Below are 27,687 nucleotides of genomic sequence, written 5' to 3'. Positions count from 1 at the left end.
TTATGAAAACGATGTGATTGGTAAGGAGAAATTCAGAGAGTTTTTCTCTAGAGTGAGTTGCTAAGAAGAAATAGCATTATGAGTTTAGCAGTTCTTCAAGCTGAGTCCCCATAACATGTAATTTCCATGTATTTAGAACACTTACATACCAGTAAAACTGTTGCTAAGGGTCACATGGGCTTATCTGACCTGTAGGAGGAGTCCACTGACATCAGATAGCTGCCTGTGCTTCTCGTTGGAGTAAAACATTGCCTAAGAGACAAACAGAAATTTAAGGAACTGGTATGGAATAAAATAGTGAAGAGAAAATCTTCACATAACCGGACTGTAAACAAACACTTGAAAATAAGACATGTGCAGAACTTAAATATTTTTTGTTAGTATGACACAAGCCACCAAAACACCATCAGCGATAGCTTGTGGATGGGAGGTTTTTCAAATACTGCTTTGGAAACACGGTATCTTTAAACATGTATGTAATGTTTGTATTTTGTGTGCTACAGGACAGTGTTATGATGCTAGAGGTTTGAGCTAACTGTAAGTTTTCCAACTTTAAGCTGCCTCCTGACTGGAGTCTTCCTAGAGGTTTTTATGCCTTCTCAGCTTTCTATGGAACACTTTATGTTTCAGAACAAAAAATCAGACAGCAAATCACATCAATTGAGCCATTTTATTTTAAACTGGCTGGGGGATTATCAAAACTACTAGATGTTGTTTCTAATTATCTGGATTTGGTAATGTGCAAGCCACTAATGCAGGTTTTCAAAATAATTTGTGAAAAGTGTGGTTGTGGTTTACCACACTGTCAAACAAACGAAAAGTTTTCTCAAGATTTTCCTTAAGCAAACAAATGCTGGAAATCATTTCTACACCTGAGACTGTAGAGGAAATTCCTGTATTATATAAAAGGTTGGACTAAATGTTTGTAATCTTGTGCTCTCTCATTGAAACTTCCAGAGGAATTTTGTTATTTAAATTTGAGGCTGCAAGCATTTCGGTTTAAGTAGTAAAACTTTGGTAAATGTCTAAATCCTGGAATGAGTCTTTACACTTGGTTTAGTGTACAGAAAGTTTTTGCAGTAATCTGCTGTCTATGGGAGGTGTAGGTGTATGCCCGTGTTCACTTGTGCTTTGAACAGCAACATGAAGGGGTTTATGTAGGTTTTAGACTGCCATTTTACATCAAATTCTGTATCAAAACATCTATGGCAGCATTTAAAGAATCAGTCCAACTGGTGCCCAGTTAGCTATTGGTCTGCCAGAAAAAAAAAAAAAAAATCCCCCCCCACCTTTTTTTTTTTTTTTTTTTTTTTTTTTTTTTTTTTTTCCCCTTTTTTTCTGCTTTAGAAAAAAATTAATTGCTTGTCTTGTGCTGAATGTCTCATCAGGTCACTGGCCAAATCCAAAGGTACAATGTTTATCCAGTTTTCCACTGGGAGTAGCTGGGCACCAAGACTTCAACATCACTCCAGATCAGGTCCTCTTGAGATTTGGTGCGTTATAGTAGAAAATATCTTGTTATTATTCAAAGCAGTAACCAGATTGAATAACACAATCTGGGCAATGCAGAGTCCTTGCTGGCTAACAGAGCATCTGCAATGAGGTTATGATTTTCTCCTGCATTGGTACTGTTGGATTTTACAGCAGCTTAATTCCTCCTTTACTCTACAAGTTGATTGCCAGTGGTTTACTGCAAGTGCTCAGTCTTTGACAGCTAAGTTGTGTGGTTGCATGGGGCCTGATCAGGCAAATTGCACAGCGTTTCTTCTGATGGGAGAATTTCTGCTGTTAACCAGTGAGATGGCTGATGGGGTCATCAGAGTTTGGGGGGCTTGGAGACGGGGCTGGCGGTACAGCCTTATGCTCATTTTATGCAATTGCAAAAGTCACTTTTCTGGCAGGATTTTTGGGCCTAATTTGCCATCTATGTGGCAGATTTTATTGGCACCTATCTTGGATTATTCTTTTTCTGTTTCTTTTGTCAGTTGGAAATACGAGAACCTTTGTTTCTTTTGCTTGATGTGTCTAGTTTGAAGGGTGAGCATATCTTCTTGTGTTTTATGTTTACTGCTACTTAAATTACTAGGGAAAAAAGCTTGCTGTTGAGAAAAATTTCTTTTAAAGTCACAAACATCTACTGCTATTGGTAAACTTGCCAGGGAGCTGAGGTGACCAGCTTGCTTGTTCATCTTGTAAAAATGTGGTTTGAGAGAATTTCAGCTTTTCTTCCTGGGCCCCATGGGCTTTTCCCTGTAAAAAAGTGGTTTCTGTGATCTTTCCTGGGTAGACACAGGCTCAAAAGTAGGACTTCTATCAAGCTTTAGAATAGGGCTTCTTTTTAGCTGTAGAAGGATCCAAGCACCTCCCTCCTAGATGTCTGTCTAGGAAAAATGATCATACCCATGTATGAAATATACTACATTTAAAAATATTAACTCATGGCATTAATTCAAGGTGATGGTCTTTTGCTGTTGAATACTTTACCAATAATGATGACAGTCAGCAATTTGCTCTGTTAGATTTCAGTCATTTACATAGTGACCCATCAACCATCTATAAAAAGCTATGGTTTTCTATGCTAGCTTGGAGCAGGCATCATTTCTGTTCTCTTGAAACTGACAGGAGCTGTGAGAAGTCTTGTATTTTCCTACGAGTATGCACTACTGTTTCTGTGGAGGGGGAGGCCAGTCTGATCAAAATGAAGAAATAGGATTAATAACTTTGATGTTCATGAAAAGCTAGGGAAAATTCATGCTATCAGCTATGTAGGCAAGTCCTCCCTGTTCTAGTTTCCCCCTGAGCCAGGAGGGAACCACAAGACCAGGAAAGAGCATCAGGACCATGACTTGACCTTGTCTGTCCCGGGAGAAGTCAGAGGAGCTTCTGCCTCTACGTTTCTGCTGGGGAGGGCAGGCCCTCTTTCCCTTTGGAAAATATGGTCTCTGTTTAACATTAATTTTGAAGATGGTGCCCAGATGTGGGCACGTGGGGTCATTAGAAGGAAACAAGTGGGTGTGTTGCAGTGAGCTGCAGTTACCAAAACCAGCAGTGTTAGTCCTTACCCTACAGCAGAAGCATTGTCTGCTGGCATCTCGTGTATTACCAGGTTGTACAATATGGAGATGGTACTGGCAAAGTCTGGTGTGAGAAACAAAATTACTACGTGATGCAATGGGAAGGAGCCTTGCTGGCATTGTTAACCCTTCAGGCCAAGAGGTCCTCTGCCAGAGACTAATGGCTTCACCATAATTCAGGTAATCATAACCACTGCAGCTTGCTACCATTTAGGAAGGCGAATCATTCAGATTTATAAATCTGAGAATTTTGTCCTGAATGTTTTTCTTCTGCTTGTGCTTAGGGATGTGCTACAGGTCCTTGTTCAGAATCACAGAATGGCTGGGGTTAGAGGGAACCTCTGGAGAACATCTAGTTCAACCCCCCTGCTGCAGCAGGGTCAGCTAGAGCAGGTTATGCAGGAACATGTCCAGGTAGATTTTGGATGTCTCCAGAGGAAGAGACTCCACAACCTCTCTGGGAAGCCTGTTCTAGTGCTCTGTTACCCTCAAAGAAATTTTTCCTCATTTTGAGATGAAACTTCTTATGTTTCACTTTGTGCACTCTGCCCCTTGTTCTGTCACTGTTCACTGCTGGAGAGAGTCTGGCCCCATCCTCTTTAACATGTGCCTTTATGATGTTTGTGTTTTCTTCAGGCTTCTTGTGAAACTACATGATATCAAAACCCCTTTCCATAGTATTTCTTCCCTACATTCACTTGACTTCAAAGGTAGGTTTTTTCCTTAATTAATTATTCAATATTTAAGAACTATACTTTATTTCTTGCTTGATCGCATGCAGAGGAGAAAATTCTTTAAGTATGCTGCTGTCATATGTAAACAAGACACTACTGCCAGTAACAAGATTTGAAAATCATACTTATTTATAGAAAAAAAAATATTGTTTAAGCAGATCCTATAGGTAATTCCTGCAGATAGCGACTGTGAGTCTGGAAGGCTACTGGCTTGTGAATCACAGAAGACAAGGTTTCTTTTTGACAGGAAGAATAATTTTAACAAACCTGTAGCCACTCGGTTCGTGCCTCTAACTAGGCTGTCTGAGGTGCCTATTTGAAAATAGACTGTGGTTATGGTGATGAGATTTGTATCCTTTTCTGTGACAGTCCCCGCATAAACCCACAGAGGTATGGGAAATAAGAGCAAACATTGTGCTTTTCCCAAGTTCTGTCTAGCATCCCAAGCTTTGATCTCTCCCTTCTCCTTTCTTGTGGAGGCAGTGCCTTTCCTTTCTTTCAAGTTGCCTGCTTTCTAACAACATTTCTGTTGCAAATCTATATTATTGATAGCTCTCTCCTGAGCCTAGCTGCATTGAAAAACAAGCTTCTGTAGAAAGATTTGGGTTTGCCCTTTGCACAGATTCCAATACCTGGCTGCACGGGTGCTGTGGAGTGAAGTGTTTGGGATAGGTGGGGGACAGTCCTATTGTGTCATTGAGAGCCACAATATGCTTAATATACTGTTCACTGGTAAATATTAGGCACCCCCCCCCCCCCCCCCTGCCCCCCGTTAGTTAATAGGAAGGAAAAAAAACATGTCCAAAGGAATGCTGCTGTCATTGTGAAGTCCTGGTGGGTTTTTGATATGTGCTTGTGTAGCCTTTTAGCCTGGTGTCATCCCAGCTTGGGAGGTGGCATCAGGAATTGTCCCTCAAATGCTACTGTATTTCACACTCAGAACCTGTAGCTTGGGTGATCAGTGTCCCAAAGGGGTACAGGAACTCAAGAATAATTCTTTTCATAATCTGCTGAAAATAGGAGACAAAGTAGAGAAAACAGCGTTTGGAAAATTAAGAGCCATCTTAGGGGAAGAAAGCAATCTGATGATAGTGCAGGGCTCACATTGCATACCCACAGTGTGCAATGCATTTCTTTGGCTTTCAAAATTCTCTGAAGCAGTGCCCAACATGGAAAGAGAGGGCAAGGGTCAATGACATGAAACTAAAATGACAGGTCAGTTTAGACGAGATATTAGGAGGAAATTCTCTGCTATGAGGGTGGTAAGACACTGGAGCAGACTGCTCAGAGGAGCTGTGGATACCCCATTCCTGGCAGTGTTCAAGGCCAGACTGGTTGAGGCTTTGAGCAGCCTGGTCTGTTGGAAGGTGTCCCTGTCCATGGCAGCAAAGTTGGAACCAGGTGATATTTATGGTCTCTTCCAACCCAAATTATACTATGATTCTATAAACTGTGTATGGGAATGCTGCAAGTGTCACCCAGAGAGGGGTAAAGGAATGAAGAGCTATGCTGGAGGTGAGATTTAGTGGGAATTGCCCATCACAAGTATCAGGCTGTCAGATATGTGTCACGTGCAGTATTTGTGCATCCTAAAGTATGAAGCACTTGCCTGGAATGAACTACAGTGTTGTGGCACTGGTATGTATTGTTGGTGTTGGAGAGCTTGCCCTAAGTGTGCCCTGCTGAAAGAGACCTGGGTGTTTGGGAGCGTATTCTTTGTCACCTATAAATTGCTTAGCTAGTTATTGAGGGAAAGAAGCAGGGCTGTAGGGTGTAGGGGAAAGAGGAAAGCCTGTTGCCTTTCCTTCTCTTAAGTAGTTTTGCTTGTTTAATAGATGGGTAACAGGAAAGAGTGTAAGGGGACGCCATTGTTAATGTGAACTCCTGCAGTTTTTATTATACTTGCACCCGCTATAGTGAGGGTTGAGCAGCTGTTTCCATTATGAACTCCTATTCCAGGGGTTTATAACTTGGTTGTAAAAATTTGCTCCAGGCTAAACTGTAACTTACTGGGACCTAGCCTGGGAGAATTTTCTTAAACAAAACTTCAAAAGAAGAACTCCATCTAGTCATTGTACTGTGAGCTTGCACAGAAGCCAAATTTTACTGAAAAGCCTTGAGATGTGTTGGTAAAACTATAAGTTGATTGCATTGATTGCATTTCCTTCTGTTGGTTGGTTTTTTTTTTTTTTTTTTTTTTTTTAACCAAAGAACAACAGTTTAAACTGCTTTGTAAAATATGGCCGAAGAATGAAAGTGACCAAGGGTTGAATGCCACGGTGACTCAGCTGATGTCCATTCAGTCTGGTAGTTGGAGGGTTATGAAAGTTTTCTTTAGAAAGGAGCAATGTGTTATTGCCATCGGATAAAAGGCTGCTGGATTTGCTTTTGCTCGTATAGGATCTATGAAGGTTTAGTCTCTGTGTGTATTTAACTGTGCATACATAACATTATGCTTTAGAGCATACTGTTTCTACAAAGGTGTCTTATAGTATGTGCTTAGACTTATGTGTGTTTAATACCTTAGGCTTGTACTTTCTTTGAGAAGGATTTCAGAAAGCCATCACTGGTCTGCCAAAGTTATGTTCAGTGGCTTTTAACTGCTTCTGAGTAATGCCTTGTTGAGGCATTCTTTTAAAAAATGTAGTCACACTTTATAAAGATCTATTTTGTCAATAAAAAAGACTGTCTCTGGGAGCTTCCAATTTGTTTCTGTGCAGTCAATACACATTAAAAATCGTCAGATTTTACTAAAAAATTTAGTAAATGTTGCAGTAAAATTATGAAAAAACCAGTTCTTAATACATTAATTCCTTTGGCTTTCTAAATTGCAGATCTGAGATATCAAGAAAATGTGAAACTCCACCCTAAAGGGTGCCATCATCATCTGTTGTCAGATTTGCAAAGCTCTTTACATGGATTAAAGTGCAAAACATCTTTCCTCAGTTTCCACTGGCCAGGAGCAAGTTATTTAGGCAGATTGTTCAAAATATCTGAAGACATAACTGAGTATTTCCTTTACTTGCTTCATCCTTAGGTGACCTAAGGAAACCTTGTGGTTTCCTCTGGGGCTCAGTGTAGGGAGTATGGCCAACGTTGTATTGGAAGATAGGACCGGACTGAAGTTAGGTTTGGTACTCAATATCAGCAGTATACTAAGGTTTTTCTCCTGTAGCACTTTTGGATCTGAAAAACTGAATTTTGAATATGATGCATTGCTCTTCAAGCTTTGTATTATATTCAGAATTAAAACTGCCCAAGCAAGCAATAATGAAAATAGTGAAGTAACAAGGATCCAAGTTTCTCTTTGAGCATCTTTTGTATTAATATGTCTACACTACTGAAAGCCATCTATTCTATTTTTTTTTTATCACAGAGAGTGAAATCACTCCATCCTTTGTTAAGAGTATATGATGTTCCAGAGCTGTCTTGTCCTCTTAGCTACTCAGCAGGGAGGCAGTCTGTGGGAAAGAGTACCTGCAGAAACTTTACAGTGTCCTGATGTCTCCCGGTCCTGCTCCTGGAGTGGCAGTGAATGTCACCACTGAGCTTTCTCTAAGGTAAGCTTGTGTAACTGCATCATGTTTCTGACTATAGCATGAGGGATGTTAATTCATGGTATCACTGTCACTTAAAAGTATATGTAAAGAAAATAAATTAGAATGTAAAATGATTGTAACCTGGTTACACACCAGCACAGAAATATCATCCAAACTAAGTCTGCCAAAGCAGAGGATTTCTTTACCCCAATGGACAAAGGTATAAGAAAAGTACAGTGAATAATTCTGCTTACATGAAAAATTAGGTTACATCTTAATTCTCCTACTCAGAAGCTACTTAGAAGGATGCAATCTCAAAATCTGGAGCCTATTAATGAAGATAAGATGGCATCTTCCTCTCTGCCACTGGGGAAAGTGTCATGTGAATCTAACTGCCCTCCCACACCAACAGTAGCTGTACAGGGTAAAGACAGTCTCATATAGGTAGAGCTGTATAATCTCTCTAGGTCGAAACAAATAATTTATTCTCTTGGAAATGAGTAAATCAACAGACCAACACAGGGGTCTGGTATTGAGAACTCCCACTCAGGTGCTACTCCATTTATCAGCAGCTGCAGTTTGTCTGTTTAGACCTGTAGTACAGGTATCACAAATTGCAACATTGCAATGAGCATTGAAAAATCACATTTCCTCTAGCTTAAAAACCAGGAAAAGCTCCCATTTTTCTTCAGGGATAACAGTAAGCAGACAGCCTCTGAAGTAGGGTGTAATTGTATGTATAATAATATGGACAGACTGTGCATCAAAATCCATTAAAGAAATTTTTTATCAGAAAAAGTCAGGACTTTTAAACTATAACTATGTAGACTAAATGTTAAGAGTCACCAGTGGATGAGTTGAACCCTGATCCATCCCTGTCCCATGAAGTACATGACTAAAATCAGGCAAGAGTGGCTGCAGTCAAATGGTGAATACCAATCTGCCCTGTGACGAGAAGGGGTTTCAAGGTGTGCACAAGAGTACGTCCTATCCCATGGCATATAGTCTGCATATGTCTGATGGGCATTCTTTCTGACAATAAGTCATGGCTGAATTAATCACCCTGCCAGACAAGGACAAAAAAAGAGTTTGTCAGTGTTTTCAGCTCAGGTCTTGTGGATGAAAAGCCCCGGGATCTTATTTAAGAGGAAAAAAATGGAACAAATAAGAAAAGAAGAGGTAGCAGATAAGGGCAGAGAGTAAAGACTGATGCAGTCTTCAGCCATCTCAGGGATTTTGAATGCTTCTGGAGTACCAGATCAGGAAAGTTATACTTTCAGACCTGCAGTTAGGACTTCCCACACCTACTCTGACCAGAGATACACAGTGGCTGCTACACCAGTAGCATCTGGCATTGCCTTGCTTTCCTCTGGACACAGGCCCCCAAAGGCTATGCTCTATTCATGATGCTTCTCAATGGTGCTTTCTGTGAGATGTTCCACTGTGTTTTGCCTCAGGCTTTAGTCCTCTGCTCCTCCTATCCCCCAGTTATCTTCATTCTCTCTTCCAGCCAGAATACCACCTTCACAGCATCTGTCTTGGAATTCATCTGTTGCTCAAAGCAGCACGCTGTTTTATCTCTATCGTCTTGCTTTTTCTCAGGTCCCTGAGAAGGACTCCACCAGAGTCTTCCACCCAGAACCCTGCTCCTCACACACTCCCATTTTTACTGCCTCTTGGATGCCCTTTCCTCCCTTGTATTAGATTTTTCTGCCTCCATTTTGCTGTCTGTTGTGTTCCACCATGGCTTCCCTTGTCCTTCCTACAGTGCCTGCCTTTCAATTGTTTTTGACAAGGAGGCAGTGAGCTTTTATCTGCTCCATCACTAGAAGAGCACTGTTCTTTGTAAGGTCAAAAATCTGATGGGTTTCTTACTCGCATTATCTAAATCTGTGTTACCCACTCTGGCTAATTCCGGGATCAAATACCTCCGATAAAAGAGATCAAGCCAATGCATAGGGAAAACGATAGTGTTTTAACTCTAAATGTAGTATTTCATGTTTAGATGATAATTTTTACTGCTCAGGTAGTGCAAAAGTGAACTCAACCCAGTTAATGACCATAAATAATAATGACGGCATTATTCTTTTGTCTTGTCCTTTACACACGCTAATCTGCTCTGACAGCCAGCTTTGCTCTTTTATTAACTCTCCGTCAGCTGTAATCAGTGATGGTGAAGTCAGGCAGCAAAATTTACATGTGCCAAGTCTCACCGTTTTTTTTTTCCCTCTGAATTATTTCAGTCTTCGGTTTTGTGTATCTTTGGATGGTGGTAAGGAGAAAGCATGGGTGAGAGAGGGCGCAAATGTGCTTTTTGACATGTTGGCTTACCAGGCTGAACAGCATCGTGGGACAGTGCTGTCTTTGGTCACTCTTCCCCACCTCCTTTTCTCCTGTCTGTTTTCAAGAAAAATAAATGCACTCAGGAATTAAAAGTATAAAGTACATCCTTGACTAATTTTTTTTTATTTTTGAAAAGTCGAATGCAGTGTTTCTTCAGGGAGAGGAGGAAGAGCTTAATGGATCATTTTCTAACCCTTGTGACAACGCCTGAGCCCATTTTGATGTATGATTTATGCCAGTTACTAATAGATTACCCGGAAGTTGATGATTAAAGTAGAAGTTTCTTTGGAGAAGGGTGAAATAACTGAGGTCAAGACCTCCTAGTGACCTCGAATGTAACTATTACCCTTCTAGGTTAGTTGCAATTGGAGATCAAAGTGTTGGTACAGGAAACATATTTGGTCCTGAGGTTGTCAGTTGGGGGCTGTTGTTTGACAACGAGGTAGACGTGGTGGTTGGAAGGGAAATAAGTGTTTCTTCTTTGCTTGCAGATAATGACAGGATAAAACTCTCAAACTGCATTTCAGGGTGTGATATTTAGATTATTTTTCATAAGAAATTCTGCATCTTGTCTCGAGTAGAGTAAAACACCACTTCATAAACAGGCAGGGAAACAATTCAGGCTAGTGGATGCGACTTTGAATGTAGCAGCAAACATATTTTTCTTTCTCATTTACAAAGCTGAGGGACTTTGCTTTATCTCTAGGGATCCCGTTGTTTTATTTTCTCTGGGTGCATGGGGGGTGAAGGGGCAGGAGTCTCAGTACTTGTTACATTGCACAGAGCATTTTAGAGCTTGTCTTAAAGGGATGTACATATTCATCATATGTTGTGCTTTGTTGGGATGTGAAGGTGAAAAACGAGAAAAGCTTCCTTCTGACTGGCCATTTATGATGAGTGACTGATAACTTCAAGGCATTTATTTTTTCACCTAGACTTTTGCAAGCCTTGAGGTAAGAATGATAAATGCTCCTTGTTACTCCAAATGTGCCTCATTTGCAGCTTCTGCTCAGTTTTTTAATGAAGAGACTTTTGATCTGACTGCCTCTCACTGAATCCACAGAAAACCAGGATGTACAACACTAGCGTTAATAGTACCACTGCTTTGCACCTCTCTGAGCAAGCAGAAGAGCGGAGCCTCTGTTTCCTACTATGAAAAAGCATCAGTACTTTCAAGCGTCAGGCATATTTCACACCATTTTTCATAGCTTTGTTTTTCCTAAGGCCTCCCATTTCCCTGGTGGTGTTGCTGTTGCCCCATCTTTAAGTGTGCTTGCATGGGGACAAGGGGCTGCAAGTCGGGAAGAACTGTTGGCAGTGCAGGGTCTCACTCCTGCTTGTCCCATCTTATTTTTGTTGGCCCTGTGGAGGCAGAGGAAAAGCTGTGATGCCAGAACCCCAAAGCAGAATTGCGCAGTAGTCTTGTTTTTCATGGAATTACTTCCCAGAGCAAAATGCACCCTTTCAATTGTGGCACAAATGTACTGCCTGGATTTTACTGAGGTGCTGCTGAACAGGGTTGCTGTGTTTGGGTGATGCAGCGGTGAACTCTCGACCGCTCTCAGTAGATGTGGGTGTCTGACTCAGAGGCTGCTGCCTGCAGACACGAGCTCTTCTGCGTGTGTGGAGCCCCAAATGCTTTGTCTCCAAGACAAGCCTAGATCCTTTGGTGACTTTTTTTAGGTCAGGGCTTGAGTTTATGCAGGGATTAACACCACCTTAGCAGAAGACCATACTGTAAAGATGCTGTCCTAATAGTGAGAACATGGGTGGTATTTCAGAAACACGTTGAAAGATCTGCTTTACGATTTATTTTTTTTTCTTCCCCTCTTGGTATATTTTACTGAGCCGATCAAGCTGTAACAAAATTTTAAATACACAAGGGCTAAAGCTTGCTTGGCAAGAACGGGTGCTTGCAGTAATGCTGGAGTTATCAGAAGGACTCTGTTGTGCTAGAAGGAGTATTGCTGAACTCTACTGCAAATATGCCGTGACAGCAGGTACTACAAAAATAGAAATGAAAACTCATGGTAATAGCTCAGGCAGCCTTGCCATGGTGTCCTGATAGTGTATTGGTTCTCTTAGTTTTGATTGAAGTTACCATAAGGGAGTTACTGAGAAGTGACTTCTTGAACAGCAAATGCCTCCTGAAGGAATTGTCAAAAAGAATTAAAAAACCCCTGTGCAAGATTAAAAGGGTCCTATTTTTTTGAGTGTCACTTAGATGATTTTCTCCATTTTCCAATCACCTGAGTATCCTAAGTTCTTACTGTACATTTCTGGAAAATGTTCCTCTGTTGGGATATGTATTAATAAAATGTCTCATTCCGAACCGAGGCAAGGTTTTCTTGATTCCTTTTTGTTTAACAATTTAATGATAAATAAAATAAAATACACAAATGATTGACCACCCAGTTAAATGTGTTCAGCTTCATTTGACGTGAACATGACAATTTGTATTTAGATGTGCTGATAGAAGCAATTTCTGCCTTATTGCCAATAGTAGGCAAAGTCTGCCTTTTTTTTTTTTTTTTTTTAATGATGTTCATAAAAGCTGGGGTTGACATCTTTAGGTGTGGTGCAAGCTGTCTACATTCTGAATCCTTCTTCAGGAGAATTTCCAAATAGCTGCTGATGCTTGCCTTCAGACTGCTTTTCAGATCTTACCTTCAGAACTGCATTTCATCATCCACAGAGGTCTAACAGAAAATGAGACTTGTGTCCCTGCATAAAAAAGCAAACAAAAATAAAACTTATTTCCAGCAGTAAACCCATATATCTTAATGCAGCCAACTCTTTTCTAATGTAACACTGACTATATCATCATTGTCTCTGACTTATTTATTCCCAGTTAGAAAAGTTGCTCAATTTCCTGTACCATCTAATAATTTCTTTCAGGCTTTGTGTGGCTAAAATAGTCAAACTGTGCTGTCCACTGTGGGAACAGCTGTATATTTCAGTACTGCTGCAACAGAGTTTAACAGCAATTAGTTGTCCTTTTTCTCTTTGTATTCATAGTTTCCATTTACAAAATGTTCTTCAAATCTAGTTCAATTCAAGGCTTATTTCCATTTGAGGAAAACTGAGAATTTGACCTAGCTTTAGGAGTCAAGACATAAAATAAAATGAAGTATTAGGTATGCAATAAAATCATACACCCTGCAGAGCTGTTTTTGTACTCATGTGGGATGGCTTTATTTCAGTCCAGATAGTTACTGCATGATAAAGTTGCAGAGAGGGGAAATCCAAAAAACCGAAATCTCTAGACAGTAAACCAGATGAATTTATGTTGGGTAGTTTGAGGAAAGCATAGCTCACGGCTCCTATTTGTAAGCAGACTCAGATTTAAAGACCCCTGCAGACCATTTACTAATCAGCAAATTTTTCTTGGTTGCAAAATACAACCTGAAGTTAGGATAACAGGCTTTCTCCCTCTTCCTTTCTCTGTATCCAAGAGGCTTTAAAAGAAGCCCAGGGATTAGCTGACCCTCCTCCTTTCCTGCACTGTGCCTGGGCATGATGGGGCTAGTGCTGGGGGAGGAGGGTGTAATTCCATTTCATCCCACTCCAGCAAGCAAGCTTGTGGAGGAAAAGTCGCTGTCTTGCTTATCTCCTCTCTCAGTACTAAGGGTATGGCAGAATTTGCAGTTACACCTGATGGTATCTGAGGCAAGGCAGAGGAATTTGCTCCTTTGCCAGAGCATGTTTTGCAGTTTATTGCACTATTATAAATCACTTTACTCAGCTGTAACTCATGAATGAGTATTGGGGGTGGAGGGGAGTAGAAAGGGGAGGGTGTGGAGGTTGAGTAGGGTTAACAAAATTTGAAACAGATTTACTGAAAGCTCTTCAAGAGTAAATAAAAAAGACAGCCCAGCTGCTGCTGTTCTGCAACACAGCAAACTATAAGCTAGAAGTCCTAGTAATTAGTTTCATTTGTAGGTGAAAAAAGGTCTTTGAAAATGTCTGGTATTAATTATCATTAAGGGTTAGTCATCATTTCCATTTGAGAAACCTGTATTTTTTATTTTTAGCTTTACATGTTGTCGGCTTCCATACAATTAAAGGACCCTCAAAGCAACTGAGCCACAGTTCAGTTGCCATTGGTACGACTCTACCAGCCTGTCTCTGTCCCAGACCCACAGTGTCCCTGGCTCTGTGGCAGCGCAGTGACAGGCTGTTGGTTTACACTGATAATGAAAGTGATGAGCAGTGCCAGGGTCTCGCTCACATCCTGCAGCCCTGCCACTGCAGGACTACCTCAGAAAGGTGGCTCAGAAAGAGCCTGTGAATCTCAGCTGAGGTATGCAGGTGGAGGCTTTCCAAAGAAGAGAGAAATGCCAGGTACCTGCATAGTTTCAGTGGTAAGACTCATGCTCCTTTGTGCTCTGTCATACCTCCTTTAAAATGACTGAAATTAGTGTTCTACCAAAAATGGCCTCAGTCTGTTTTAATTTTAAAAACTCAAACTCCAGGTTTGCTTTTCGGCTTTGCTTTGTGGTAGGATTGGTTTGTGTTTGTTTTTATTTTAAATGCTCTCTTACATTCTGAATTACAGCTGCTGCACATCACAGTGCTGTATGTCTACTGCAAATGATCTTTGTTTATCTTGTGTGTGAATTTTTAACTTCTATTGATTTGCACTGTGTGTGTAGGGGAAGGCTGGTTTTATGCCTAGTAATGGCTTTATGGTGGGCAATAAGGACTGGAAGAGGAAGGATTTGAGCTGGCTTAGTAAATATGTGAGTGGAATCCTACTTCTGTTGAAGTTTTGCCACCAACTTAAAGGTAGCCAGGCTCTTACTGCTTCTGAGTAAACCACTGTAAGATTTTGGTAATTTGATCTCCTTATCTCTAAATGGAGCAACTATTAATACTCTTCTGGCAGATTTTCTTAATCCAAGATAGGGAGTGTTATCTGGTATATATGATGTAATGCCTGGCTCCTATGCTATTCAGTGGAGCTTGTCAACAGAAAATATTTGGGTTGGCTGTTTCTAAGACCTGAAGTAATATTATATCACCTTGGCTAGTTATGACATTAGGATTTTCTTTTGTTTCTTTATAGCATCAGGAATATGATCCTTTGTCAGTAACGTGAAACAGCAGTGCTTCCAAAGGAGCTCTACCCTGGAAGGATTCCCTAACTATGGTATATATGGTGTGCAAATTACAGTGTCTATGAATATGGGTAGGCAGGAAAAACTGAACTATTTTGAGATATTTTTCTTCCAGTGTTAATTAATAATGACGGACCTAAAAATAGTCCCATGAGTGTGCTCCTTTCTATCATCAAGTTAATGTTCTTAAATGAGTTAAAAAAAAAAACAAAAACAAAAAAACACACACACACACACACACAAAAAAAAAAAAAAAAAAAAAAAAAAAAAAAAAAAAAAACCAAAACAAAAAAAAAAAACCACCAAAAAATCTTGTAGGCTATTTGTGGTTTTTGGTTTGTGCACTTCTCTCACTGACACCAAGAAGTTATCCTGCAGATGGAAACATTCCATCGTAAGATTTTGTCCTGATGGAAAAGCAGCATAAAAGGAATCAAAGAATAAAGAAATTATTATTAGTCTTGAATACCTTAATATTATAATTTTAACTCAGATCTACTTACTAGAATGGATTATTTTGAATTATTTCTGCATTAATTTTTCTAACATTTCCACTCATATGTTACTTTTCTTCTCTCTTTTTATTTGATTTGTTTATGTATGGAAATGTGTGTGAATTGAATACTCTAAAGTGTAGTCAGCATAATACTGCTCTGAGACATCATCCACTCTTCTATCGAGATAAAAATCCTAATGTAAAAAAATCTGTTGGCTGGTATTAATATTAAATCATCCCCTGGGAAAAGCCCTCAGTGTTAATTAATGAATCATGAAACTTACAGGTTTAAAGATAATATTTGTCACCTATATCTACTCATAAGAAGAACATTTTCATCATCAGATTCCATCAGAAACTACTAATTAAAGCTTCCTCTTCCTGCTCTGTGTTTCAAGACAACATAGGGGAGGAAATTGCTGCTAAAGCTGCGATTTTATTCAGATTTTTCAGCGCAGTCTAATTTGCATAAAGTCTAATAAAGCATTATCAAAATCTATTAACACTTGTCTATGGCAATTAAATTCAGTTTGCAATTTTGAATGATTGCATGTCATGCAAACTGAGATAAGACATCATGGAGGGCTATCAAACAATGAATTGTAATCCTGGGAAGGATGTGTGAAAGAAATGTTGTTCACAAGGCACAAACTTTAGGGAAGAATAAATATCGTCTGCTTTCTAAAAGGCAGTGAATAATTCTTGACTCTGCAGGGTTGAGATTCAATCATGGCTGCCCTCAGATGTTTATTTTACAATATATATCTATGATATACAAGTCTGATTGAACATTGTGGTATTTTATTATAAAACCTGGAGGGCATTGTCCTCTAGAGAGAACTGAAGATTTTAACTAATATTGATTATTTAGTGTGGACTGTAAAAATCATAAGTTAAAATGGGGGTGGGGGAAGAAAGCCAAGGCAAGATTTAAAAGTTTTTGTAGATTCTTAAAGGTTTCAGGGGAACTGGTGAAAATACACGTTAATTCACACTTTTAAAATTGCTAAGGTGTATACTGGTTTTGTTTGTTTATCAAAGTTATGTCAGGAATGTTCTCAATACAAACTTGTGGAAAGGGTGAGTATTGATACCTAGTTTGCCATCATGACTTGAAAATCAAACTCTATCTGTATTCCAACAGTGCAGCTCTTCCTGCTCACCTGTGGATGAGTTAGGGCATCTCAGAGCACTTGGACGAGCATTCTTGCAGGGTGACTTCCCATCACCCTTGTTCTGACTGCTGCCCCATGTTGAGAAATGAAGCAAGGGCAAACGTGGTTGCTGATGGTCCCTACCCCCAACCCCAAGGGCTACTTATGTTTGTGTTTCCTCTGGGAACTGTTTCATCTGTATCTGGAGTTCCCTCACACCAGCTGCATGGTCTTTAGGGTGATGAATCAGGACTGTGACCATGAGAGTCATCCCTGTGTCGGTGTGAGTGAGAGCTGGAAATACTGTATTATTTGGAAGGGAAGATGCTTAGCTCTCCCCTGCAGCCTGGAGGTATCAGGCTGAACTTTGGTCTCTGTGTGCTTGAAGACTTTCACTCCTATGCCCCGTGTTCTGGGGGAGCAGAGGGAAACCCTAACAGCAGAGTGTGTGGTGCTTACGTGTTTGCTTTGCAATGACCGTCCAGGATTACATCACCCTGGAAGTCAGCTATTTGGCTCTCCCTGAAGAAATTGTCTGTCTCCATCTCAAATTGTCTGTTAAAACCACATAAAGGCTGGATTTAGTTACTAGAGATAACCTTGGCAACAACTTCCTACCAACAATGGTTATGCTTCACTGAAACTAAAAGCTGTGAAAGCAGTACAGAGGGACTCCTGGGGCAGAAGATGGTGCTGGGCTACTAAATAATCCCTTTTCAAGGATAAGATAGCCCCATGCCTTATCCAGAACCAAATGCAAAGGCTGTGGCTTTGAATTTGTCTCTCTTACTTGCCAGCATCCTGTATGCTATTTCATATGCACCATGCAAAATAGAGTAAATTTGCTTGCCACTAACCACATTATTTTTCTTATAATCTGGAAAGTTTTAAGACACCTTAATTTAATGGATCTATTTTCTTAAATGGGAAGGCTTTTACGCAACGTGGCCTAGGTGGTCATGCGAATATCTTGGTTGATAGGATGACGGTGTTTATATAATTTTCAGAAAAATTGCTTGCTAGGACATTTTAAGTAGAAGTTTCTTTAATTTATTCATTAACATTTTCTTCTCTGTAGCCTGCTAAGTTGTAATTATGAAAACAATACCAGCAGCAGTCTGGAGTGTTCTTCAAAGCATTTTTAAAATAGCTTTCCAATACTATGTGGCAAAAAATTAAATGCACAATATTTTTTCTATTGTGCAATAGAATACACACAAGTATAATAGAATATAAATGTTTTTTAGGCTTTTTTTTTTTTTTTTTTAAATGACCTCCTAGTACATTGAGGTTGCACCTTTTGGAAGTCATGCCATTGCTCTCAGCTTTTCCTTGGGGACTCTTTATCTCCCACCATCCAGTGTGGGGAACATGACCGCTTTATCTATTTTTGTATTTTTTGCATGACCCAAACTTGCCACTGGTGTTGGCAATAACAGAGGGCGTGCAAAAAAACAGTAGAAGAGGGTCCTCTGCTGCTGCTGCCCCAAAGGGAGATGGAACGTGATGTTCTCTGTTTCTCAAGCTTTGCTGCAGTTTGAAGAATTTTTATGAGGGGGGATTCAATTTGGCAAAGTGAGTTTTCTTCTTTGTCTGTAAAACTGTTTTTGCATGAGAAGTATGCAGAACATTCTGAGACCTGGAGTGTTCTGACCGGTTGAACAGCATTAACAGCCCTCTTGCACTCCATGAGTTGCTCTCCTCCTTGCTCTTGGGAAGGAGCATACCCTTTACTGTTTTGGAACAAGGAAGCTGGTGACACCAAAAACAATCTAAGAAAACTTGCTATGTGCACTGTTCTGCTACAGTTCAGGCACAGAAATAAATGCAAAGTCTCCATGACAAGTATCAGATTTCAATATATGAGTTAGGATTTTGACTAGCTGTTAAAGGGAAATATATCCAGGTAATATATCTAAAATCTTAGGCACTTCTATACAAAGTGACCAGTGGAGACCTCCATCAAAACATTATTTTTTTATTATTCTCTCTAAAATTATTAATAACTTCTTGTTTTGCTTTTCCTCATCTGGCTATTTCTTGCCATCTCAAGACTGTAACACCATTTCTTAGATTGGCAGAGTTTTAGAAAATGTTGAGCATTTTTTTTTTTTTTTTTAAATTGTAATGCCTCTTGTTCCTTTATACAGCTTGCATGCAGCTCTCTACATATGTTTTCATGTCTTTCTTTTCTGTTTGCCCTCCCAGTTCTTCTGTGACAACTAACTGCTTTTGTAAAATGCTTCTGGGTTTGCTTCATACCACATAAAGTCTAGGCAAATGAATGTTTTCTCTAATGTATTTACGTAGACTATTAAGAAGAAAACAAACCTAGGACAAGAACAAAATTAATCACTGGTTCATTAGTTTGGCATTGTTGCTCGCATACAGAACTGCTTTATATCAAACATGTTTTTTAATAAGTAAATAAATAAATGACAAGCGGGAGTACCAAGCTTAGCCCAGCATGAGTATTGACAGTGGTTACTGCTGACAGCTTTTTACTGTTTCCAAACAACATGTTTCATTCCCTTAACTCCATTGTCATAGGGAATAGGACAATACCAAGCTATTCAGCAGAGAAGCTTGCAATAAGGAGCATTCATGGCTTTACTTTTGTCTTGACTTGAAGAGGTTTTGACGAAATTGTGCCGGGAGACTTCAGCCTGGCACCCCCGAGTCAAAGGCCGTGTCCACAGCAGAAATTGGAAACCCACGATTTCCCTGCCACAAGACTGAACTGCGCTATTTTGGGAGAGCGCTCGTTCCCAGCCCTCCGATTTGATTTAATTCAAAGCCACCAAGCGAACATGGAGGAGAAAATCCAGTAGTCCAAGTAGCTGCAAAGACGCATCTCTTATTTTTGTCCAGAGCTCCCATTAATGCTAAGCCGGAAATACTCACCAGAAGGGGAATATGTTGTTTTATCTTGCCCCAGGGTTTACATAGCTATGGCAGCAGCCCCCTGAATTTAATAGAAGTCATGTGTTGGCACAGCTGCTTAGGCTCTGCTCGGACACGGGAACAGGACAAGAAAATAAGATCCAGAAGACAAATTCACCCTTGCTGTTCACCTGTGCTGGGTGTGAATCAGACTTTAGGTGTGACTGTGTGTGATGTGAGGGGCTTGAGCTCACAGCTAGGGGGGGGACTGAGTGCCCTGTGTTTTCCTGAGTCAAGTGGGCCCAGTTCTGGTATAAGTAGGGCGGACGTGTCCACCACTCCTCCGAATACAGAAGCCTGGCCAGCCTCCCCCTTCTGTAGGCTTCCCCAGAAAAGTCAACTAAGTTAAGGGACAGGAACTGCAAATTTTCAGGTTTTTTTTGGCTTGTTATTTCACTTCTACCAGACAGCCTGAAACTTTTCACTTTTCAATGGGATTTAAAAGCTGTTTTTAATTACAGGGCTTCATATGCACTTTGAGATAATAATGTGAGAAGGGAACTTCAGGCTGCCTTCAGTCAATGTAGTTTTTACCTGGGAGGTCAGGAACATTGGCTAAGACTTGTACACTGCACTTTTACTAGAGTAGAAGGGAAGTGAAAATTTTGTTTTCTCAGTTTGTGGTACATCACACTGATTAATGAAACCACATGCAGACATATATGTGCCTTTTTCTGCTTATTTAACAACTTACAAAAAAAAAAAAGCAGAGAAAAAATTTAAAAGTGCTGCTTTTACTTGTATAATATTGGTTAGATTTCTGACTTAAAATTCCCATTGAAACCTATCTGATGCACCATGCTTTTATTTTTATTTATTTTAAGCCAGATGGATCATTTCCCTCCACCTAAGGTTACCAAGAAGTAAACTATTTTTATCACTACTTTCTTGATTTTAATGATAGCACAGCACTTAATCTAAACAAGACCGCCATCATAGAATGGTTTGGGTCATTGAATATCATCTAGTTCCAACATCCCTGCCATGGGCAGGGATACCTTTCACTAGATCAGATTGCTCAAGGCCTTATCCAGCCTGGCTTTGAATACTGCCAGGATGGGGCATCCACAGCTTCTCTCGGCCTCACCACCCTTACAGTGAAGAACTTCTTCCTAAATCCAAATCTGCTTTCTGTCAGTTTAAAGCCATTCCCCGCTGTTCTAGCTCTATGTGGCTTTGTTTAAAGTCCTTCCCCACCTTTCTTGTAGACCCCCTTTAGAAACTGGAAGGCTGCTCTAAGGTCTCCCTGGAGTTTTCCCTTTTCCAGGCTTCTCATTCCAGTGTTACATAGAACATATTTAGTTGGAAGGGACTCATCAGAATCCATCAGTTCAGCTCCTGGCCCTGTGCAGGATACCCAAGAATCACACCACATCCCTCAGTGCATTGTCCAAATGTTTCCTGAACTCTGTCAGGCTTGGTTCTGTGACAACATCCCTGGGGAGCCTGTTCCAGTGTCCAGCGACTCTATGGGTGGAAAAGCCTTATTTTCCTGATATCCAACCTAAACCTCCTCTGACTCACCTTCATGCTATGTCCTTGAGTCCTGTCACTTGACACAAGAATGAAGAGATCAGGGTCCACCCTTCAGCTTCTTCACGTGATGCCTGTTGAAAGAAGTGTTGCACCATGTGGACTACAAGATCTGTGTCCTACATTTATGGTTGCTGAGTATCATGCAAGGGATGAATCTCTAAAAGTTTTTTGATGATATTGAATAGTTTAAATTGAAATTCATGTTATGCCCATTTGCAAATAATTTCAAAATGTTTTTCAGGAATAAGTTTATACTAAAGACTTTAACCTTGCATATATATCTGGGATATACTATGGATGTAGTTCCAAAAGCTCTGTTCTTTGGAATATGTATGATATGAGAGATGCCTTAACTTGCACTGAAAATGTGAATGGCTTATTTCATGACTGATGGAATGGATGGATGGAATGGCTATCTTTGTCTTGAACTACCTCGTTTTAGGCCTTGAAATGCTAAAATTACGTGGCAAGATGCATCAGTAGCACATGGAATTACCAGCATCCCAACAGTACACTAGCAGGTACAAGGGCAATGGGATTTGAAGACCACCTGGGAGCTAGCTATGCACTAGGATGTCTTGGCTTATCAAGAAATGATAAAATTCGCTAAAATTTAAACAATCTTCTGTGAAATTTTCTTTGAAACAGTTGTGTGATGACATATAGATAGCAAAACTTTTTGCCTTTCAGTGTTTTGTTAAAAAAAATGTAACAATAAAAAATACTTCGGAAATGAAGTTAAAAAAAAAAAAGATGTGTAGGCAAAAAGCTTTTTAATTTTACTTTTAAACCATGTGAAAAAGTTTTCAGTTTGTCTGGATAGAACAAAGTTTACAGCTGAAGTGAGAGAAGGATGGGACGTGGGGATATTTCACTTGTTTTTATGGAAGCATTAATAAGATGATTAAAAAAAAAAAAAAAAAAAGTGGGCAAGATCTAGGGCAGCCTGGGGAATTAAAAACCTGGTTAATGCTACTAGGACTTAGACCCACATGCCCCAGCAGCAGCCACCAAACAGAACATAGCTCCTACTGATCTGAGTGATTACCTGAAACCACAAATTTTTCTGAAAAGGAAAAAAAAAAAGAGGAGAAAAGAATTTTATTTTTCTTAATGTAAATCTTTTCTGCCACTTGGAACTAATACCTTTTATTGCTACTGCTGTTTAAATATTAGCTTTTGTAGTTCACTTGCCAGAAGCAGCGTTCACCGTATTTCATTAAAAGTATCTGACGTTCACCTCTGTGGTTTGTATATCAAAAGGCTGCTCTTTTGGCAGCTGTGAGAATGTCACTGTGCATGGTATGCAAAGGCGTAGCAACTGGCCATATTTACTGTGCTGGGACTCGCTGCATAGTGTCTGTACATAGGTGCATGTTCATACACACACGTGTACGTGCATTTATGTTTATAAATGTCATATTTTCAGAGTGACCTTCTAGTGAAGTTAGTGCTTATGAGTAGGTCCTCTGAAGCTGAGTAACAGGAATATATTTGAAGGAAGACAACTTTCACGCCTGTTTGTCTTCTGCTGATCATAACGCTCCTGATTCATTTAGAAGCAGCTGGCAACACTAAGACCAGGAGGAGGGCTTGAACAGACTCTGCAGTGTTTGTGGGATCATGCTGTGTGTGTGGACTGACTTCCCAGCTCACTGTGCGTCTAGTCAGGGGAAGAGGACAAAAAAATCTAAACCTGTTTACAGCGTAAATGTAGAAGCTTGAATCCTGAAGAATCGTATTTTTTTTTTTTTTTAAACTATCTTTATAGCTGATTTCAAAGAAAGGTATTCCTTTTCCTTTCCTCAAGAAATGTCTGCAAGAAAGTATCCTGTTACGCTTTCTTCACTGCTAAGGTTTCTTGGACATTTTCTCTCCCTGACACGTGCCTCTTCCATCTCTGTTTTCTTCTGAAACTGAATCCCCTGTTGGCTCCTGCAAGATCAGGGCTTCCTTGTGGTCCATGAGAGTTGTATGGCATGAATCCTCAATGGTTCAGCTAGAATGCTGAGGTCACCAGAGGTGATGTGGATGGGAAATGTGTTTCTCTCTTTCCTTGGAATAATAAGAGTTGTGAGGCAACTGAGCTGTTCAAAGGCTATTTAAGCCCTTGGTTCAAGGCAGATTTGGGTTCTGGGGGGCCAAGGTGCCTTGTGGAAAGCCATAGCTTGTGGTGTCTCTTGCTGCTATGCCAAGATGCTTCAACAAACTGCAGCACTGGCAGAGCCTTTTTTTCTCTCTTGGTCTTGCAACTCATGTTAGATCCTTTAGAATACAAGGGAGAGCTGAGAAGCTTTTTCTGCTTTGGGACTGTAAGTATGTTTTCCTTATTTCAGACCAGGTGCTCATTTTCCTGACAGCTTTCATGAGCTTGGTGTTGTCAAGGTCTCTGACCTTCTGCCAGCAGTGACCAAAAGCAGGCAGATGCTCAAAAATTGCTGGGAGATACATGGATGGACACACACATGCACGTACTCAGCATGATTGCATTAGCCTTGTCTTCTTAAGAAACAGATGAAAGCTATATAATTTAATGGTTGGATGCGAGTTCTGTGAGTGGTGATGGGAACAATGCAGCCTCGCCACACCACACAAAGAGCTGGCTTCTGAGGGCCTCTTTGAAGTGTTGGGGACAAGCACAGCATTGCAGTGGTGAGACGTCTGCAGCGTGAATAAACATGTGTTTAGGCATTGCTTAAGTGATGCTGACATTTGTCTGTACCTACTTTCTATACAAACATCTGGCTGGAATACGCTCTTTGGGAGAGGCCACCTATGGGCCTCAGGCTGGTGGAGACAGAGGCTGAGGCACATCAGTGGCCATAATGACAAGCTGTGGCCCCACAGGCGTGTTTTACATGGTTGCTTAAGGTTTCCTTTCCATTTCTCAGCCGTTGCACAGATTTCTCCTGTACCAGATTCCAGAATCTGCAGTAGCTGACGCAAGAGCCCAGAAAAGTTGCAAGGACTGGTGACTGAAAATGCAGTTTTCGGGTGTCAAACGGCAGCTGCTGCATCAGGCTGGGCACTGCAAGTGGGCAGGTTCCACTCTGCCTGGGTGTTTTCCTACAAATCCTACTCTGGGAATGAGAAAATTGTGTCCCATGATAAATATAACACTCATTTTTCAAAGTGAAGCCAGCAGGAAAATGTGGGAGAAGTTAAAAAAATTTTCAGTAAGAAGAAAAGAGATTTCTGATTCTGTTTCAAATAGTCTGTCTTAAGGGTATAGGTATCACCAGAGATACATTGGCTACCTGGCTTTTCTACCAGAACTCACAGTGAAACTGAAGTTAAGAAGGGTCAGGTATAAGAGCTGGTTTTATTTTAGACAGGGTGAAGAAGATCTAGTGTTTTAGCTAGAAATATTTAATATTTCTAGCAATTGTACACTAGCTTTTCACTGTAATATGATAGAGGAAATGATCATTTGTGGCATAGCGACGCACAGAAAACTGTGTGCATGTATCTCGAGCTGTGGGAACACTTTTTGATCTCTAATTACAGACCATTGGCTGAATAATGTAAGAAGTCTGTATTATATAGATATATAAAGCCTTATTGGTACATGCAAGAGGAGAGAGTTTAAGCTGTGGGGTATTTTTCCTCTGGCTTTCACTTGCTTAATCATATAAGTCTCAGATTTCTCTTAAATGAGTAACTATAACAATGTCAGTATGGCAGCGTTTTGTTTACTGTATAGAGGTGTTCCACAGAAATCACGTACCCCTGCACTTTGATGCCCAACTCAAAGATGTGTTCTCTGCTCTGCCTGTGTTTCTGTTCTGTCCATGTGGGTTTCCACCTTAGGTGTGTGCCTGTCCTGCCAGCCTGGAGTCCTGTCCTGCTCTGTGTCCTGGCTGTAGCTGGGCAGCTCCCTACAGCAGGGGACTGGGAAATGCATCTTGATCCCATCAGCCGAGCACCATAATTTTATATGTGGTTCCATCCCTGGGTTTGTTTCAATAGTTTTAGCATCATTCTTATACCTGTGAAATTCATGTTCAGTTCAATGGGAAGGATTTTGACAATTACACCTGGACCTTTCAGGAAATATCACTTTTATTTGACATTATCGTATTTTTGGCATTTGCAGCTCCTCATGCAACAGTGAGCTATGAGACTGCAGTAGGGTTCTTGAAGCCTCAGATCTAGTTAAAGTAATAGTTAATGGCTATTGCAGATTTACTTTGCTCTTGAGCCAAGAAGGGATCAGTGCTGGGAGCCAAATCTGAAAACTCATCACAACCACATGAGATGGAAAAGCAGTCTCTGAGACATATTGATAAGTGCAGATGACAGAAATAATATTTATTGCCATGGACAGTAAAATTTATATATATTAAAAAAATGCAAACTTCAGAGAATGACGGGAAGCACTGACAGGAAATGCCTTAGAACAAATTTCTGCAAGAAAAAGTGGCTGGAGGAAGCAGCTTCAATGAAAATGGTTTATTTGTTCTGATCTGTGGGCCAAATGATAGAGCACAACAAAAGTCAGCTTCTGTAATATCATTTCTCTTCCCCTAGTAGAAGTTTCTTCAACTTTGGTATACAGCATAAGCATTCTTCCCTGCACAGCTTTGTAATTAGAAATATTGATGTATTTTCAGAGAAGAGAACTATTTAACTGAAAGCTTTATTCCAGTTAAAGCATTATGGAATGTTCAAAAATGTCTGGGTAAATATTGTCCTTTTCTTTTGATCAAGTAAAATTTGTACATTGTCCCCCCCCATTTCCTCCAACGTTAATTTCAGTCTTTAAGAAGCCTGGTCAAGTATTAAGTGCAATACTAGAATTATACAGTAAAAGATTTAAATTATAGCTTTTATTTGGTTTTTTCAGCCCAGTTGTTGCTTTCTGATGGTTCTGCCTAAATACTGGGAAGCAGAACTGATTTTTTTGTGAGAAGAACAAAGTAGACTGTTTTGACAGGTGAAACACAGTAAACTGATAGACATTATAGATATTACAGCATAGAAATTTTGGAAAACAGGAGTGGAAAGGATAGGAGCTCCTTCATAAGTCTGGAGTTACGCAATTCTACTTTAAAAAATCATAAAATTTGCTCATTCTGTGAAGGCATTTTATCTTTGGTCTGTCAGGGAGAGGTGAGGAAGTGTTTGCTTCTGGTTTTTCGTTCCTTTGGTATAGCAGGTAGAGAAGCTGCAAAGAGAAGGGTTTTAACCAACAAAACTTGTCTCAAGCTAGAAATTCTCTTGAAAACTTCTTTTTATAGAAAACTTGTTTTGAAACTGTACCTCTGATAAATTATTTTCTGCAGAAATCTTTTCATGTATTAAATGAGGAGGAAAATGTTAAGAAGGGCAGTATTTTCAACAGAAGTCAAAAATTTTAAAATATTATGAAGGTGAACATGAGTTTATTACCTGACAGACTGTAGTGGAGCATCTTGAGGAAGGCTGGGGTGAGTGAGTGGCTCAGGGAGCAGAGTGCAGTGTTTTGGGACCCCAGCCAGGCACTGAGGACAGGATTGGCCTGGAGCAGGTGGCTAAGCTTTGCCAGCAGCCAGGCTTAGTGCTGTACCTGAGACAAGGAAATTATTTAATATATGCGCATGTCATATCTAAAATACATTTATATATATATATAATGTAGTGGAATTACTTGAAAAACAAAGACGAAGAGAAAAGAGGCTGTAAAGGCCAGTGTCATAGAATCATTAAGATTGGAAAAGACCAAGAACTTGCAATAGAAAAAGTTGATGAAAGAGTGGTTAGGGGAGGAGAAAAGTAAAAGGAAAAAACCTGGAATTTCCTGTCTCATTTTGCAAACTTCACTGTGGTAGGTAGATGTTCTAATCACCAAACTGTCAGCTGCTTGTGCAAACTTGCAGGCTGTGACCCCAGCCCAGCTGAAGGGAATGGCAGAGCTCCTGTTGACTGGGGCAGGGCCAGACTCTGCTCCAAAGCCATGTTTTTTCCGTCGCTAGTCACAGCAAATCCCAGGGGCTCCAGCTGCTTTGGGCTTGGATCTGGCTCCCTCCCGGCTTTGGAGAGGCAGGGTGGTGCCTGGTGTCTGGCTGCGCAGGAGAAGAGAAGAGGTGGCACGGCTCTGTACCTGTGAGGTTTGGAGGCACGGAAAGCACTGCACGTCACGGTCATTTAGGCTGCTGTGCACTTAGCACTGGAAGTTTTATAGAAAGGCAAAATATACAATTCAATTACAACTACTGCAATGCTATCCAAGTTGATCTAGTTTCTCCCACATGAGCTGACCACAATTTTAAGCTTGGCATAGCCTGAAAGCTTGAGGAATGTATTTCCAGTAATTGCCAGGCCACTTCATTGTTTCTGTGTATACATAAACACTGGCTGTGATCATAGTGGTCATGCTTGAGCTGCTATCTGAAATTCACTTGTGCTATAGGGATTGACTAATCTGGTTCATACTGACAGCAGTTTCCATTTACTGTATTAGCTCTCTTTGACTGTTAGCGCCGCGCGACTCCAGCTAGACTCAGAAAACAAAACTGTTAAGAACTACTAGGCACACGAGTCACGCAGCAGAAAACCCATGTGTCATCACAGGGTCCGTGACTTGTCAGCTCGGGAAATCAGGCTGCATTGCAGAAGATCCATTTATAAGATGCCAAGACTACCAAGCACCTAGTGAGGAGCAACAGGCAGTCATTTAGTTTTAAAATACATGACAGAGGAATAGCAGAGTTGTTCTTCTGCGGCCTCAAGACATTCTCTTACTTGGCCTGCGTAAGCTTCTCCCTTG

General features: G+C 40.4%; 1 protein-coding gene across 1 annotated transcript in view; it reads left to right on the top strand.

The window, feature by feature from the left end:
• LOC120755212 (orofacial cleft 1 candidate gene 1 protein homolog) overlaps positions 1–27,687 on the top strand; it is a 130,214-nt gene that overhangs the window by 38,364 nt on the left and 64,163 nt on the right. The window contains exon 2 of the mRNA XM_058420371.1: positions 7,185–7,368. The gene's annotated coding sequence lies outside the window, so the exon portion shown is untranslated. The remainder of the gene's footprint in view (positions 1–7,184; positions 7,369–27,687) is intronic.

This window comes from Hirundo rustica, chromosome 1, assembly GCF_015227805.2.
Source record: "Hirundo rustica isolate bHirRus1 chromosome 1, bHirRus1.pri.v3, whole genome shotgun sequence".
Lineage (NCBI taxonomy): Eukaryota > Metazoa > Chordata > Aves > Passeriformes > Hirundinidae > Hirundo > Hirundo rustica.
Note: the sequence above shows the minus strand (reverse complement) of the source record. Positions and strands in the feature narration are given on the sequence as shown.